The sequence below is a fragment of the Nanorana parkeri genome, unplaced genomic scaffold, assembly GCF_000935625.1.
Source record: "Nanorana parkeri isolate BGI_ZX_2015 unplaced genomic scaffold, ASM93562v1 scaffold4, whole genome shotgun sequence".
Classification (NCBI taxonomy): domain Eukaryota; kingdom Metazoa; phylum Chordata; class Amphibia; order Anura; family Dicroglossidae; genus Nanorana; species Nanorana parkeri.
The window spans coordinates 930592-946208 of NW_017306272.1; the positions used below are offsets into that span (position 1 = coordinate 930592).

The 15617-nt window shown below is 40.8% G+C and overlaps 1 long non-coding RNA gene across 1 annotated transcript in view; it reads left to right on the forward strand.

Moving 5' to 3' along the window:
- Window positions 1-13943, forward strand: part of LOC108804428 — a 32461-nt gene extending 18518 nt beyond the window's left edge. The window contains exon 2 of the long non-coding RNA XR_001942361.1: window positions 13876-13943. This is a non-coding gene — a long non-coding RNA (uncharacterized LOC108804428). The remainder of the gene's footprint in view (window positions 1-13875) is intronic.
- Window positions 13944-15617: the final 1674 nt, after the last annotated feature.

Here is a 15617-nt window from a genome sequence, read left to right on the forward strand (position 1 = left end):
ATAAAAAAGTAAAATAAAATAAAAGTCACATATAAAAAAAGGGGAAAACCCCCCCCAAAATGTTTAACTCCCCCACCCCCACTTTTACGCGCCTATAAACGTAAATACGCGTCCGGTGCCCCAGCGCGCAAAAATTACAATTGCGCTACACATGTTACATATCGCCGCGAACCTCGCAGTGAGAGAAATCATTTTAGGGCCATCAATCACTGATAACACTAAACTGATGAGCGTTAACAGCTTTTAAAGCGTCGCCTATGGCCAATTTTGGGTATTATCGTTTTTTTAGTTTTTGCGCACGCAATTTTAAGGCTTGACATGTTTGGTGTCTTTTTACCCGACGTGACCCCGTCTTTTATATTTTACCAAAAAATTGGGTAATAATAAATGTTTTATCATTTAATATAGGTGAAACTGTTTTTTTTTTTTTTAATTTCGGTGATTTTTCCTTAATATAGTAAAAAAATAAAAACCCCAGTGGTGAATAAATACCACCAAAAGAAAGCTCTATCTGTCCCCAAAAAAGGGTATAAAATTCATTTCAGTACAGCGCTGCATGACGGAATAAATGTCAGTCAAAGTACCGCAGCGCTGAATACTGAAAAATGGACTGGATGGGAAGGGGGTTTAACACCGCGGATGTCAACTGGTTAAATTCATATTTAAATTAAGGTTCCCTTTTATTGGTTACATTTAGAGGTTTCCGGCCCTCCTTCTTTCAAGCATTACCTTGCTTTCAATTAGACAGGTTTCTCCTGTAGTAAATTAGTGTTGGAATTAAGACTACTTTATTAATCCAATCCATAGCTTTGACATTTAAGTGTCTGTATCTAATTTAGAAAGTATTAGTGACAATAGAGGCTCTGATCACTAAGACATTGACAGATAGCTTTCACGACCTCATTTCATCGACACAGCACGGCAACCTGCCCAAAGTTGAGATGTTCAGCCAAAACAAATAGAACGCAGCACGCTTATAGTTAAACAAGTCTTTTTTGTAATCTTTTTTTTTTAATTTCAATCCCAAAAGGCATGTGATACTTGTTAACTAAAAGTTAACCACGTGTTACATGTTAATTTTGTCCTTATCCAGTTCTCTCCTTACATCTGAATGGGTGCCAGGTTGCACAGATTGGATGTCAAATTAAATGCAAGAAACAGGCCTCAGTCTGCTAGCACACGTTCCGCTAAAATACTCCATGAGCCTTCCTCTAGTCTGACTGCAGACGGAAAAGAGAAAAAAAAATAAGCAATTGTTATTTTGGTTGTTAGAATAATTATTAGCATAGTGAAGAGTTGAAAGCAGACTTTCAAGTAGAACTATTTCATATAAAAAAAGACTTAAATACCGAGCCAATAATTTGATGGAGTTTTTCTCTCCACCTGTGGCAATAACTTTTAAGTGTTGAAAACGGGAACAAGGCATCGCGTAACACTGCAAACTGCTAATGATGTGTTTACTGCATCCAATTTATATTTAAGGTGCAACTTCCATCACTGTGATAGTCTACTGTATCTTAATTTATTTCTCCCTACAACTGTCATAAAAGCTTGCCTGGTTGTGCAGCCCTTTCTCACAGCACTCTGCTTTTTGCAAGGATATACATTTATACAATGCTTGGCAACACATTATTTTGTAGTGAGTGAACCCTGGGATGAACGGAGTTAAAAATGAATGCATCTGTCAACGTTTGCTTACTACTTCACAATTTCCTTTATATTGCAGAATTATTTATTTGCTGGTTTATTTATGTATTTCATTATTTATTTGATTATTTAGTAAATTATTTATCTGATGAATTATTAATACTTTTTTCATGATGTGCTTTAAATTATTTATCCCTTAATTTTGAGTTTATTGCTTTTAGATGTTGCCTTGCCACTAACTAGTTTTAGTGATTTTTTTCTTTTTCCTTGCTAGCTTATTGAAAATTAACCTGTTTCCTGCCAAATAATGCACTGTGCTACCTTCAGGGAAAGGCATAAGGTGGGCGGAAAATACACTGCAGGAATTAGCTGCAAGTGTTTTTCTTAAAGAAAAACTGTAGTTGTGTAATGTTTTTTGAGATATACATGTGAAAGTGATACAACTGATGTAAAATTTTGTTAAAGTGAACCCGATATCTTAAAGATTAGATGCCACACAAGACCGAGGACTATCTACCCTCCTCCTTCCATGTGACAGCACTGTGTGCCTAAAGGACCAAACACCAACACTATTAGTGGGATGTATTCAGGGCATTTCTATTTACTCCCAGTGGCTAAACTGAAGCAGGGTGATGTAGAGGAAGGTGGCAGCTAAAGTGAACCTGTGGCCAGAGTATAGATACTGAAAGATTTACATATTCGTAACAAGCAGTAAATAAACGTTAACATAAACCCTTCCTGGATTATGTATCTGCAAGCATTGTGGTCAGTTTATACCACAAGATCAGTTCAGGTTCCGTTTCTCAGCATCTTTAACAGTGGCTTTTATAGTTACAAATTAGATAAGTTTGAATAAAGGCACAGGTCCATCTAGGTGTGTGTGTGTGTGTGAACAATGCTAAAACAGTCTATTTTTCTAACCTTGACTGTCTTTGGTGGGACCCAAGGGTGCAGCTGTAGGTTAAAAACATCTTCCCTAATATAAACATCAAGACTATAGTGGCTCTGTTATGAACTTTGAACCACAATGCCTGCAACTACACCGTTCAATGAGGGCTTGCCTGACAGCTTATTTACTGTTTGTTAAGAACATGCATAGGGGTGCGGAATTCCTATCATCTGACTCCCAAGACATGCAGTTCCTGGCACCGGGCAGGCATTTTTTTCTACATTTAGCCCTGTTTCAGGCAAGCAGGGCTAAATGCAGAGTGGGGAAGCCGCTGCTCCTTTTTGTGATACTGATCTGGGCAGCTTTACAGCCTCCCAGATCAATGTTATAGCAGCCTCTTTGTCCTGCCCCACCTTCCCCGCCGCCCCCCCTCCATGGTCCGGCCACCCCCTTCAAGGTCCATCGTCCCCGCCTTGGTTTTCGTGGTCCTTGCTCTTCTGGGGGACAAGAGAACATGGCAATGATTTCAGGATGGAGGGCGAGGAGCAGGCTGGAGAATGTACGTTCTCTGATCTGCTCTATGATCAGTGACACAGGAGCTGTAGTTGCAGTTTTCTGTAACAATCTACCCACTGCTTATGGATCTCAACTAAGGATCTTAGGACACAGCCCACTCTGAGTAGGAGATGGTTCAGATTGGGGAGACTGCTGTAACCCTCTTAGGCGAGGTGAGGGGGCGCAGCTCCCACAAACATCATATACCACCTATGGAAATAAACAATCTCCCAATGTATTACAGCATACAAGGGTAACAAAATAGATTCCCCACAATATTAATCTCATATGTGAGGGTATGGCACAGGTTAGTTCTAGTCACTGCTGAGTTCAGTTGGTGGTAATAGGCGGTTATGTATATTGATAAGCACTCTATGACAGGATGGTAAAGTATATTGCAAGAAGAGTTGTAGTAACAGTTCAATTCAGTAGGTGGCAGTGCAATCAGCCAAGTCAGTATACACAGTACACCTATCACAAGTACTTGCGGTTGAGATGGCTAGAGAGATGCAGGGGGAGGAACAGGCCCCGAATTCCTAGCAGTGTGCAGCAGGTCTCTGGCTCTGTAAGGTGGTTCCGGCAACGGTCAGGAGAGCTATTGCTTAACGTAGAGTCTCCATTGACTGAACGCCGAGCAATTGAATCTCCCTCTCCCTTTTACCGAGGGAGCCGGTGGGCGGAGCTACGATTGGCGGCCCAGGAGCGCAACGTCGCGATGTGACGTCTGAGCTGGAGGAGGGGCCGGGATCTGCGGACCAGACGCCGCGGCTGAGTAAGTCCCTGACACTTTCCTGTATCAGCTTTCCAAACTGTGGCTGTACAGGAGATTGAGCACAATGCTGAGCTTGATCTTCTATATTGGAGGTGACCGGTTCCATAAAGAGAGATTGTCACCTCCAAAAACTATAAGATAGGGGCTTGTTAGCTCCTGTGGTATAGCAATAAAGTTAAGTGGAAAAAAAAGTGATAAAAAAAAGGTGAAAGAACAGTGTACGTCGCCAGCATCGGGGCTGTTTAAACAGACTCCATATGAAGGGGTTAATGTCGACTCCTGTTCCAATTACAGCCGTCAATGGCTTGATTTCCTGTTACTTTTTGCTATGTGTCTTTTACAGTAAGTGGGAGGAAATCTTCCTACTGGGGACAGTAACAGCCATTAATACCTAACAGAGGTTCTAACCTGTCCCCACTCTCTCCAAAACAAAATACAAGTATTTTGATGGAACTCTATCCTAACATATTCCATTTTAGGAAATTCTAAATACATTTAAAACATATCTATTTTTCAAATTATGGATAAATTAGGGAAAGGTTAAAACTAGTAATGCACCGAAATATCGGCCGCTGAAACATATTCTGCATTGCTGTATAATGTATTGCTGGGATTTGTAGTACTCCTATAGATGGTGGTATTCTGTAGGGATCAAATCGAATCAAATCGGCCGAAAATTGCACTTTTGGCATTGTGCCAAAAGTGCCATTTTCTGGCCGATACAGGTGGTGCATCCATTCTTTCTCTTCTCCTCGCTGGGCACTGCTCTGTGTCCCAGCGGGGAGGAGAGAAACTGTCAAAGACGGCTGCGAGCTGCAGGAGGAGAGCGATGTGAGCGGCCGGTGTCTCTCCTCCCTGCACCACTCGGCCTCCTGTCACAGATCAGAGGAGAGCAGTGTGGGCAGAGACAGCCTGCAGTGCTGTCACAGGAGACTGAGCTGTGCTCGCTCAGCCTCCTGTGACAGCGTGTCAGGAAGGAGAGCGAGTACAAACACTCAGCGATCAGTGAACGCTGAGTGCTTGTAAATAATTGAGGACATAGTATGTTTACTATATATAATAAGCAAGGTTCCCCGAAAAAAACGGAATCCCAAAATAGGAGTTGTCTATAATAATCAAACAGGTAATGATAATGTAACAAATTTCAATGAGAATTAATAATAAAGTAGAAAAACATATAAATACACCTACTGACAAAGAACATCTAAAATCAATTAAAATGACAAACAAGTCCTCCCTGATATAGCCCAGTGTTGATTGATATAGATGAGAATTTAGTGACTGTTAATGGTGGTCACTAAGAGTCACTGATATTGGACACAAGCGCTGTGTTAGGCAAGCAAATACTCAGTATCAAAAAAGAGAAATGAGGAAGCCTGCTTGCATGCTTGAAGTCTTTTTTTGTTAGGAACCGTCTTACCACCTAAACCACATCAGAAGTGAGTAATTCCTTCTTTTTCTCTTTTTTGATACTGAGTATTTGCTTTCCTAACACAGCGCTTGTGTCCAATATCAGTGACTCTTAGTGACCACCATTAACGGTCACTAGATTCTCATCTATATCAATCAACACTGGGCTATATCAGGGAGGACTTGTTTGTCATTTTAATTGATTTTAGATGTTCTTTGTCAGTAGGTGTATTTATATGTTTTTCTACTCTATTATTAATTCTCATTAAAATTTGTTACATTATCATTACCTGTTTGATTATTATAGACAGCTCCTATTTTGGGATTCCGTTTTTTTCGGGGAACCTTGCTTATTATAGATTGACGCTGGAACCCAGGAGTTTTTTGTCCACTTTATTGTTATTTGAAGCGCTTCTCCTTTCCCCATTTGTTATTATGTTTACTATATCCTCAAGTATGACTGAATGGGAAGTGATTGACATCACTTCCTGTTAAGTCATGATTGTGGATATAGTAAACACACAATGTTCTCATGTTATGAATGAACACTCAGTATAGAGGATTCCTGTTCATTTATAACAGGGGCTGCAGAAAAATAGATTGAGGAGTCTGTGTTCTCTATCTCTTTTTCTATTTTAACCCCTCTCTTTAGACCCCTAATATTTCCCCAAAGCCCCTAAAAGTAAAAAAAAGTTAAAACCAAAGCTATTTTTTTCCCTCAGACACAGCGGGAAATATCTTCAAAGTAAGGGAAATTATCTTTTGGACAGTTGTTACAGTAACAATTGTGCACATTGGAGCGTGCTCTTTCTATTTCTTTTCTGGTGACAGCTGATCGAGGGATATTGGCCAAAAGGGTGCCCACAGCGGCACCCACTGTGTGAATTTTGGATATGGCTATAGTTCACCAGTAGAGGCGGAAAAGGCTGCCTAATAAGTACACTGTCATACAAACAGATTTCTTAAGATGCATAGCTTTACAGTAGGGAAGCACCAATACCGGTATCGTTATCAGTGCCAATACTGGGCATTTTCACGACTACTCGTACTCGCCCACGCAGCCCACCTAAAAGAGCCCACATAGCCCATCTGAGAGCCCACACAGCCTCCTGAGATGCTGCACAGCCTTCCTGAGATTCTCCGCTGCATCCAGGAGCAACACAGAGTATTTAGCTTCATAATATTCTGTATTGATGCATTGCTGGGATTTGTAATCCTCTATAGCTGGTTGCCATTTGGCATTGCTGTATAATGTATCGCTAATGTTTCTAATGGCGCCCAGGCGGATCGCGCAGTTTCCCGCTGCGATTCTGTCCATGCTTCCGAAACAGCCGCGCGTCGTTTATCACAAAAAAAGGTAATGTACACACTTGTGGATGTAGGACCAGATTTACCATTAGCCATGGTAGGCAAAGAGGTGGCTTTTCTTTATGTCGTTTTTGGACATACAGTGCAAATTTTTCCTGCAAGAGTAATATATTTCAGCCTTTAGATTGTGATCATGTGTCAAACCACTGTTGATTTCTAAAAGACAGTTTTATTAGCTGCAGACCCTGTGTGTGGATGCTGTTGTAGTGAGTGTATGGAAGTCTCCTCAACTTTACTTAGATGATATTTCAAAAAGGCAAAATTGCATGTACCCAGCTTATGGATATGGGGCATATTTTGACAAACCAAAATAAAGTTTTAAGTGAGTGACTTAGAATTTTGTTCAGGTCCTAAAAGAACACAATCAGTCAGGTTTACAAAGTGTAGTTGCAGAAGTGATTATTAGGCTTTTGGTTGTCCAATGATAAAGGTCAAGCTGCTGTGCAATATTGTCCTTGTTCAAGGACAATCCTAGCAATGAACTTTTCTTTTTCACTCCCCGTTAAACGTACCGTTGAAGGTCCTTTGTTATACCTGTTCGATAAGTACAAAAAAAAACAGTTGTGGTGTTATCTTTAGCAGTCCTATCAGCCTTGACCAGTTCACCCCTGGGGAGGAGGGGGCTGGTGTTCTATAGTCCTACCTAATACCCTTCCTGTCCTAGGGTGACAACCCTGAGTAAGTGAGGTCACCATAGGACAGGAAGTGGGTTACTGGCAGGATCACCAGGTGATGATAAACTAGAGAAATGCCTGAAAAAGGAAAACCTAATGCCGTCACCAAATATAAGGACTGGTAGGCTTTTAATGTCTGTTACATTTTTGTTCTTCAGGTCCACCTAAACGTCAGCCCATTAGGCTGTTTGGCTTCATTATGGTGGCATTAATGATTACTAAAATAAACTTTTCAAAAAGAAACTTGCTGCAAAGTAGAATGCCACCTAATTGATGGGAAGTATTACCACATTAGCTAAAATACATAATCTTGAAGTATTCATATGTAAAATGATTGAAAGCTACAGCTATTTGTGCTGGAATTACTTCATAAACGGAGTGTAAATATGCTTCAAAGGTGAAAATGGAAGGGAAAGATAATTAAAATGTAACTCGACTTTTCTATACACTTTAAAATAAAAGTGATTTTGTAATCTGGACCTCGTTCATGACCTTGCCTTGTGCCATTATATTTGTACAGGCTGTTGAACTATATCCATTGTGTCAAACGGCCCTGTTTGTTTTGTTATGCTCACCTTCGTGTCTAAAGGGACTATAGTTATTTACACTTGAGAACAGATTAACTGGTTCTATATGGACATTCAATTTTTTACTGTCAATGTCTATAGAAAAATAGGAAGGCTAATAGAAAGTAACTGAACAATTGCCTTGGACTATAATGGGTATGTAACATCCTGAAAATGCATACCAGTGCACAACAGGTAATGAATACTATTTACAACGTAGTTCTGCCTATTGCCTTGTCCTATAGAGTCAGATTGATAAATATGGTAAGAAAAAAAGGATTACAGTGTAATGTACACAGTCAGGGAATCCTCAGAAAATGTATAGCTATTGGGAAAGTGTTAAAAAAAACCCCTGCCGTTTTGTTTTTTCCTGCTTTTGTCCCGTTGGGGAGATTTCAGTTTGCTTCCTGTTTTGGAAATGCAACATAAAGTTTAGTGCCAAGCTAACATAGTAGGTAAGGTTGAAGAAAGACAAGGGTCCATCCAGCTCAACCTATGTGAGTATGTGTCTATTTATCTGGCTCTAACACTTCCCATATCCCTGTATATTAGGGGAAAGAAGAAACTCATCCAGAAATGTCTTGAATTTATCAATGCTATCAGCAGATACGACTGCCTGTGGAAGGGAATTCAACAATTTCACTACTCTCACATTAAAAAACCCCTACAAATTCTAAGACGGAACCCCCTTTCTTCTAACCTCTTGTTGTATTTCTGTGTTCTCAATACCGACTTCAGATTAAACAGTTTGTTCCGAATATTGTGGACCCCATTAATGATTTTGAAGACTGCCATAAGGTTCCCTCTTAATCGCCTTTTTTCCAAGGTAAATAAGTTTAATTTTGGAAGGCAGTCTTCATAACTCAGGCCTTCTATACCTTTAATTAATTTTGTAGCCCATCCCTGAACTCTCTCCAGCTCGAGAACATCTTTCCTGAGAGTTGGCAACCAGAACTGCATCGCATACACAAGATGAGGCCGAACCAGTGATTTTATAAAGTGAAAGAATTACTAGTTTATCCCTTGCTACAATCCCTCTTTTAATGCATGCCAGTATCTTGTTTGCTTTGCTGGCTGCTGCTTGGCATTGCTTACTATTGATAGGTCTTTTTCCATGTTTGACTTCCCTAATGTAGCACCCCAAAGTGATAGTTTGCACACAAGATATTTGCTCCCATGTGCATAACCTTACATTTTTCAACATTACATCTTATTTTCCATCTTGTAGTCCATGCCTCAATTTGATTTAGTTCCTGTTGAAATGCGAATATTTCCTGATCGGAATTTACTGCCCTACACAGTTTAGTACCGTCCACAAAAAACAAAATCGAAATATTTAGTCCAAGCTCTATGTCGTTAATGAATAAAATGAACAGGATCAGTCCCAGGACTGAACCCTGGGGCATCCCACTCACAACCTTTGCCCAATTAGAAAATTACCCATTTATTACTACCCTCTGGATCCGTTCTTCCAGCCAAATTTCCACCCATGTACATACAATTTCATCCAAATGGATAGACCTTAGTTTATGAAGTAAACTGTACTGTGACGAATGCTTTAGCAAAGTCCAGGTAAACCATGTCTACTGGTATTCCTCTGTCTAAATTAATGCTGACTTCCTCATAGAATGTTAATAGTTTGGTCTGGCAAGAACAGTCCTTCATGAAGCCATGTTGGTTACTACTTATGATACTTACGATACCGGTTTTATTCACAAATTCCTGCATGTAGTGCCTTATCAAATATTTTGCAGTCTCTCCAAGAAAATTGTCTCTAGGACAAGTGTCCCCATTGGGAGATTTACCTTCACCTCTTCTTCTAGTTACAACTGTTGAACTTTAGTTTCCCATCACTGTCTGTTGGCCCTAGTGATAATGCTCCCCAGGGCAAAAAGATAGGGTTAATCTACCCAGTAAGGACCCTGAAAGCTAAAAAAAAAGTGGCGTTCTAACCAGGGGCGTCCCGAGGTTGGGTGACGCCCAGAGCAGTAACCGAGTGTCACCCCGCCGAGACATCACCGCACATGCGTGTGACGTCACCACGCACGCGCGGCAGTATTCTGATACCTGGCGGCGGCGACCATCTTGGTGATGGACGCCGGCAGAGAGTGAAGGGGACAGTCACCCGGCGGGATAAGGTATGCCGCCGGGTCCCCTCCTCTCTCCTGATACTGCTTTTCAGAGGGGGGTGACACCAAAATGACTAAGTCATTTTGGTGTCACCCTTCCAATGGTGTCACCCGAGTGCGGGCCGCACCCCCCTTGTGACGCCACTGGTTCTAACCTACAAATAAATACTGTGGTAAATGATTACTGGCAGATATCCATTTACTTGAAACTGGCTGGGCAGGGATACTTTGGCAGTTTCAACAACAGGTAGATGGATATCCACCAGTGACCATCTACTACAGTATTTGTGTCCCCCCCAGCCCCCACGTAAGTCCAAGTCGTATTGGCATCTCCAGCATTTGGTTTTAGTTGTGTCGGTCCACAATATTCCCTTTCCTTCTGAGGAAGCTCCCTCAGCTAAACACGTTGAGCATGAGGACCACTCACCATTACTGTACTGTCAAGTCTACAAGCCCTTATATGCATCTATACTGGATACCCTGAAACATTAAAGATATGTGAATTCAATGCAGGCTATTATCCAGTCTGTATGATGTACTAGAGAGGTTTTGTGGAATATATGGACATGCATATTTTATGAATTTTAATGTTGATGAATAAAGTTGTTTTTAACAGTATATTTGCTTAGGTCCTTGGCTTTACCATAAAAGCCCATTCCATAAGCTATGGTTTACCAGCATTCTTTCCTAAACAACTGTTTCAGACACCGATGGGTGATCAGCATATCAGCCGAAAAAGTTTATCCGCTTGGTTGAAATTTTTTCACACGTTCAGCTGTGACACTCATTTCATGTGGATTACAGTCAATGTTGAATATTCGTTCACAGTATGTGTGTATCGGAGAGTATATTTTAGTGAATGTTGAACATGCATAGCCTTATAGGCCAACTTTGTGGGCTGGAATTGTCTAGTATATTTAAAGCATCATCGATTATGGGGGAAATCCCCTTTGGACCCTGTAGTAATTGTTCTTTCAAAATAAAATGGGTGACTGTGTAGCATGTAGACATGCATGCTTGGACAGTACAGGTGTGTGATCTTTTGCAGAGGCATGGCAATGGACTAACAAAAATTAGACATAGCTTTATAAAACTATTGGTGTTCTGGGGAGCATCTGGAGGGGTTCAAGACTGAAGGGTCAATTCTGAATATTCAGATGCATGCGTAAAGCCCATCATGAATGGTTCTCTTTAGTTGAGGTAGTCATAAAAGTTACTGAGCTCCAATCAGTGTTGTGATAATTGTTCTTTACATTTTGATGTTGAAGCCAAAAAATTCTTTGCTTGTAAACATGTTTTTAATAAGGAAGGATCCTATAAAAATAGCACAGCATGTGCTTCACATTATTCTAATCCAACATATGTTCTAAAGAAAGACAACTGAAGTAACATATTTGGCCTAATTGTAATATTTTAATATTCTAATTATGCAAATAATTCCACATTCAATATGGGTAGAAAGAACACTAAACATGCCATATTTAAAATTGACATACATACACCCACAATAGTGAGTTAATTGCCTTTAATTTGAGCTTTCTCCTGTCATCGTTTTCTTTGCTGTGGATGATGGCCATCTGTCCATTTTTAGGAAACTTTCAGGTATAAGCAGTGAACTACATTGTTAGGCCAGAAGATTAAGGTCTTCGTTCTGGATGTGATTTTCATTTGCACTGCAATTGATCAATGTGTGTTGACAAATGCTTGAAGTGGACCTTACTCAGTTTTAAATATTTAAAAGTGAATGTCCTGCCTTACAGCAGACCCCACAAGCTGCATGTTATTACTTCTTGTAGATTGCCTTGTCTGTGCCCTTCTTTTATTTACTTACACTTTGCTTTTTGTTTGTAATTCAAAACAGTTAAGCCAGAAGGGAAGGTCCACATGTGAGCCCACCAACTGCATTTTTAGAAGTAAAAGTGAGCAGTGACATCCTCCATGTGTATCTCATGGCATGTTGCCTTTAAAGTGCAGCTGTAGTAGTAGTAGCCTAGACTATGCATATGAAAGCCCAATTGTACTTGCCCGTTTTTTCAAATAGATCAGTCAACTGTTGCTTACTCAATTTCCTTAGCCATTTTGATAGTTTTTACTTCACTTCCTCTGATTCCGTTCTAGTGTCAGATACCAGATTGTACACACTGGCAGCTGTAGTACGCGTCTGAACGTCACTCCCGGGACACACAAACTCAAAGTCCTAGTGTCCTTTGTTGCCTGGCATCTTGTTGTTTTACTGTAAAGCTGGTTTGCTGGTCTCCTGCTTTGTTTACAGTACTCCTCTCCCTGCTGGAATGCCAAGGAACCTGTACAGCACTTGCAGCATTGCCTTTCTGCCACTCAGTCTGAGCTGGGTGGTGCTACGGGCAGTACAGGTCTGCAATCAGCTATGCCCTCTATCCCTGCTCAGGAGTGTGCTGATACAGACCTATAGTACTTTCCTAGGCTAGTGTTGTGTTGGACCTCTTATGCCAGATTGCTGGTCCCCTGGGCAATACCCCAGTACCATTAATTGTATAGTCTGGTGCACAGAGGTTTTTACAGAACGTTCTTGACTAAATTATGTGCCCTGAATTTAATGGTATTATTTGTTAGTGGGATTTAATTGGGCTTTAAAATGCATATTATAAATGAGCAATAACACACTTTATTACAAGCCCTCATTCACCTCTGTAGCTATAGGCATTGTGGAGAACCTATCTTTACAATTCAGTGCCTCAATACAAAGGCACTGAAATCGCAGCTCACGTTCCCTAGGTTTTTTTGGCAGCAGAAACTTGGCAACCTGCCAGCTTTCTAATGTAAGCCCACAGCACTTACTGCAAGGCTGGGTTCACACCTGGGCGTTATGCACGTTTTTCCTTTTTTTTCTCTATCTTTTTTTTCTGTTTTTTTTAACCTTTCAAACTTTCCCGCTGGTTCCGCCCCCCTGCGACGCGGACGCTCGCAAGGGACGGAACCCGGAAGACGGCAGCGGCTGGAGGACACAGTGGGATCGCGGACAAGGTAAGACCTACGCTGTATTCCCGAGTGTGGCTCGGGCTTACCGCTTTGTTAACCCCGAGCTACACTCGGGAATACCAATTGATACGCACGGAAATACGCCCCAAAAGAAGCTCCTGTACTAGTTCGGGCGTAGGGCGTTGAAATACGCATTGAAATACGCCCAGGTGGGAGCCATGCCCATAGGAAATGATGGGATTTCACTGCTTGAGCGGTTTTCAGCGCTTTGATCAGCTCTAAAAAATGCCCAGGGGTGTACCCAACCTAAAGCTCTATTCACACCTATATTTTAGGTGTGATTAAGGATTCTTGCATCAGGAACTGGCAATTTCCTGCAGCAGGAATCCCTAATCTGCCATTTACAAGCGGCATTTGAATGCCGACGCACCGCCTGTAATCGTATGTGATAAAATTACATGTGGTTAGGAATCAATCACTATCCCTGGACGCATCGATCGTTTTACCTTTTCAATTTTTTCTTGCAGCAGGCAAAATGGCTGAATCCAGTGCTTGGTGTAGCTTTACTTGGTGTATGGTGCTTATACAAGTGTTATACTGTAGCCATTTCCTATATTCAGCCTTGGTGTCTCAGTGGCTACTTACTTGCACAATGCCCTGCGATTCACGGCGCTGAGTAAACATTCCACATTGACTTAAGTTGTCTCATGTGAATCGGAGTTTATTTTTTTTCTGTTGTGATTCACAATTAATGCTTCGCTGGTTCCTTCCTTAGACACAGTTTTGCATAGTCAATACTAGAACACACAAACCTTCAGATGAAGAACCTTACACACTCCCCTCCGCAGAGACCCTTTCAGATTAATTATGACTGGTATACAACTAAACATGTTTGTGTCTTTCTTAGGGAGAAGGTGGACAGGTTGTGCTTTGCAATCAGCAGAGCCCTGTGGGAGGTGTGCAGCTGGCAAGGTAATGTTTCTAAACAAATAGAAAATAAAATAAAAATCTGTAAAAGTATAATTTGTAGCTAATGGAGACTTTTTGGGGTGTTCCGTAACATCTGTACTGATAGCCCCTGGGAAATGTTGTATGATTAGATATCTCACAATGCTTCAGGAGCTTTATACTGTGTTGCCAGAATAAGGAAGAAAAAAAAAACCTCCATGCTTGTGTTGCTGTTTATAGCTTGCTTGGTAGAATGGTGGCTTGTGCTGTCAATTTGTTTTCTTTATATTGTAGAAACTTTATTGAGTTCATATTTCCTTAATCATTTCCTTATTTTTGGATGGTTTGGAGCAGGATTCAGTCCCATTGGATCTCTGTGGCAGTCCATAGATCTCCCTCACTCTTGGCAGGGCCATGACAAGCAGAAAGCTCAACTAAAAGCCAAAGCTCATTGACTTGTGAGTGATCCATGTACAGTATTTTGATTGTATATGTAAGCAGGTGAATGTTACAATATTTGTGTGCCTTACCCCATTTAGTGTTGGCATGTCAAATGTATGAGAAAGATGGCAAAATTGAAGAGAATAATTCTGCAATGAACTCCATTAGGTTTACTACAAAGAGTAAAACTACTTTAATTTAAAGTTTTAAAAGTATAAAATTAGCAATATGTATTACAGCCTAATTGTACAATCTCTATACCAGGGGTAGGCAACCTAGGCACTTCAGCTCTGGTGAAAATACAAATCCAATCATGCCTCTCCTCTGGGAGTCTTGCCTGTCGCTGTTAAGTCTTGCATTGCCTTATGGGATTCGTAGTTCCACAACAGTTGGAGTGCTAAGGTTGCCTACCCCAGCTTTATTTAATCTACTTTACATGGGGGTCTTTTGGACCCCCAGCATCACCTTAAAGAGTACCTGTCACCACCATCTGCTATCACATGGGGGGGCTTGTAGCAGTCATGTTTGGAAGGATTTGTAATGTTTGAATTGATGTTTGATTTGAATCTTTTGGAGCAGTCTTCATGTGTATTTATCACTGTGTTTGTTTTTCTTCGCATTTGGGTAAGGGCTGCATGTCCTTTTCTGCTGGAAATGCAAGCTGTTTTTCCCATTTTATATACAGTCATATGAATAAGAAAGTACACCCTTCGTCACGGCACCCTGGTTGAGAAAGGCTGCTATAAACAACAGTTGTTTTTTTTTTTTAATCAAAGAAGCAAAGAGAGAATCTGGAAAACTTGAAAGTTAGCCTAAAGCTTCACCTCTTAGCTTAGAAAAAGATATCGATAGGTAATATTATTATACAGATTTATATAGTGCCAACAGTTTGCGCAGCGCTTTACAATATAGACATTGTAATTACAATACAATTCAAGACAAGATGGTAAGGAGAGCCCTGCCCGTGAGTGCTTACAATCTAAGAATTCATGTATTTTTTAGCTCTGGCCATAAATCATCTAACAAATATTATTTATCAAAAGCAAACTAAAAAAAATGTTGTATAAAATATATAAATATGTAGGCACCTGCACATATTTGTGTCCCCCACACAATAGAGCCAAGTTGTTTGAGCAGCAATTGCTACATATTGTCAGTGTTGGCTTGTTACTACAGGTTTGTTTTTATATTGATGCTGGAAGACTCCAGAAGCATTTCCCTGTATGCATAGGCGTCACTACAGGGCGGCAAGGGGGGGCA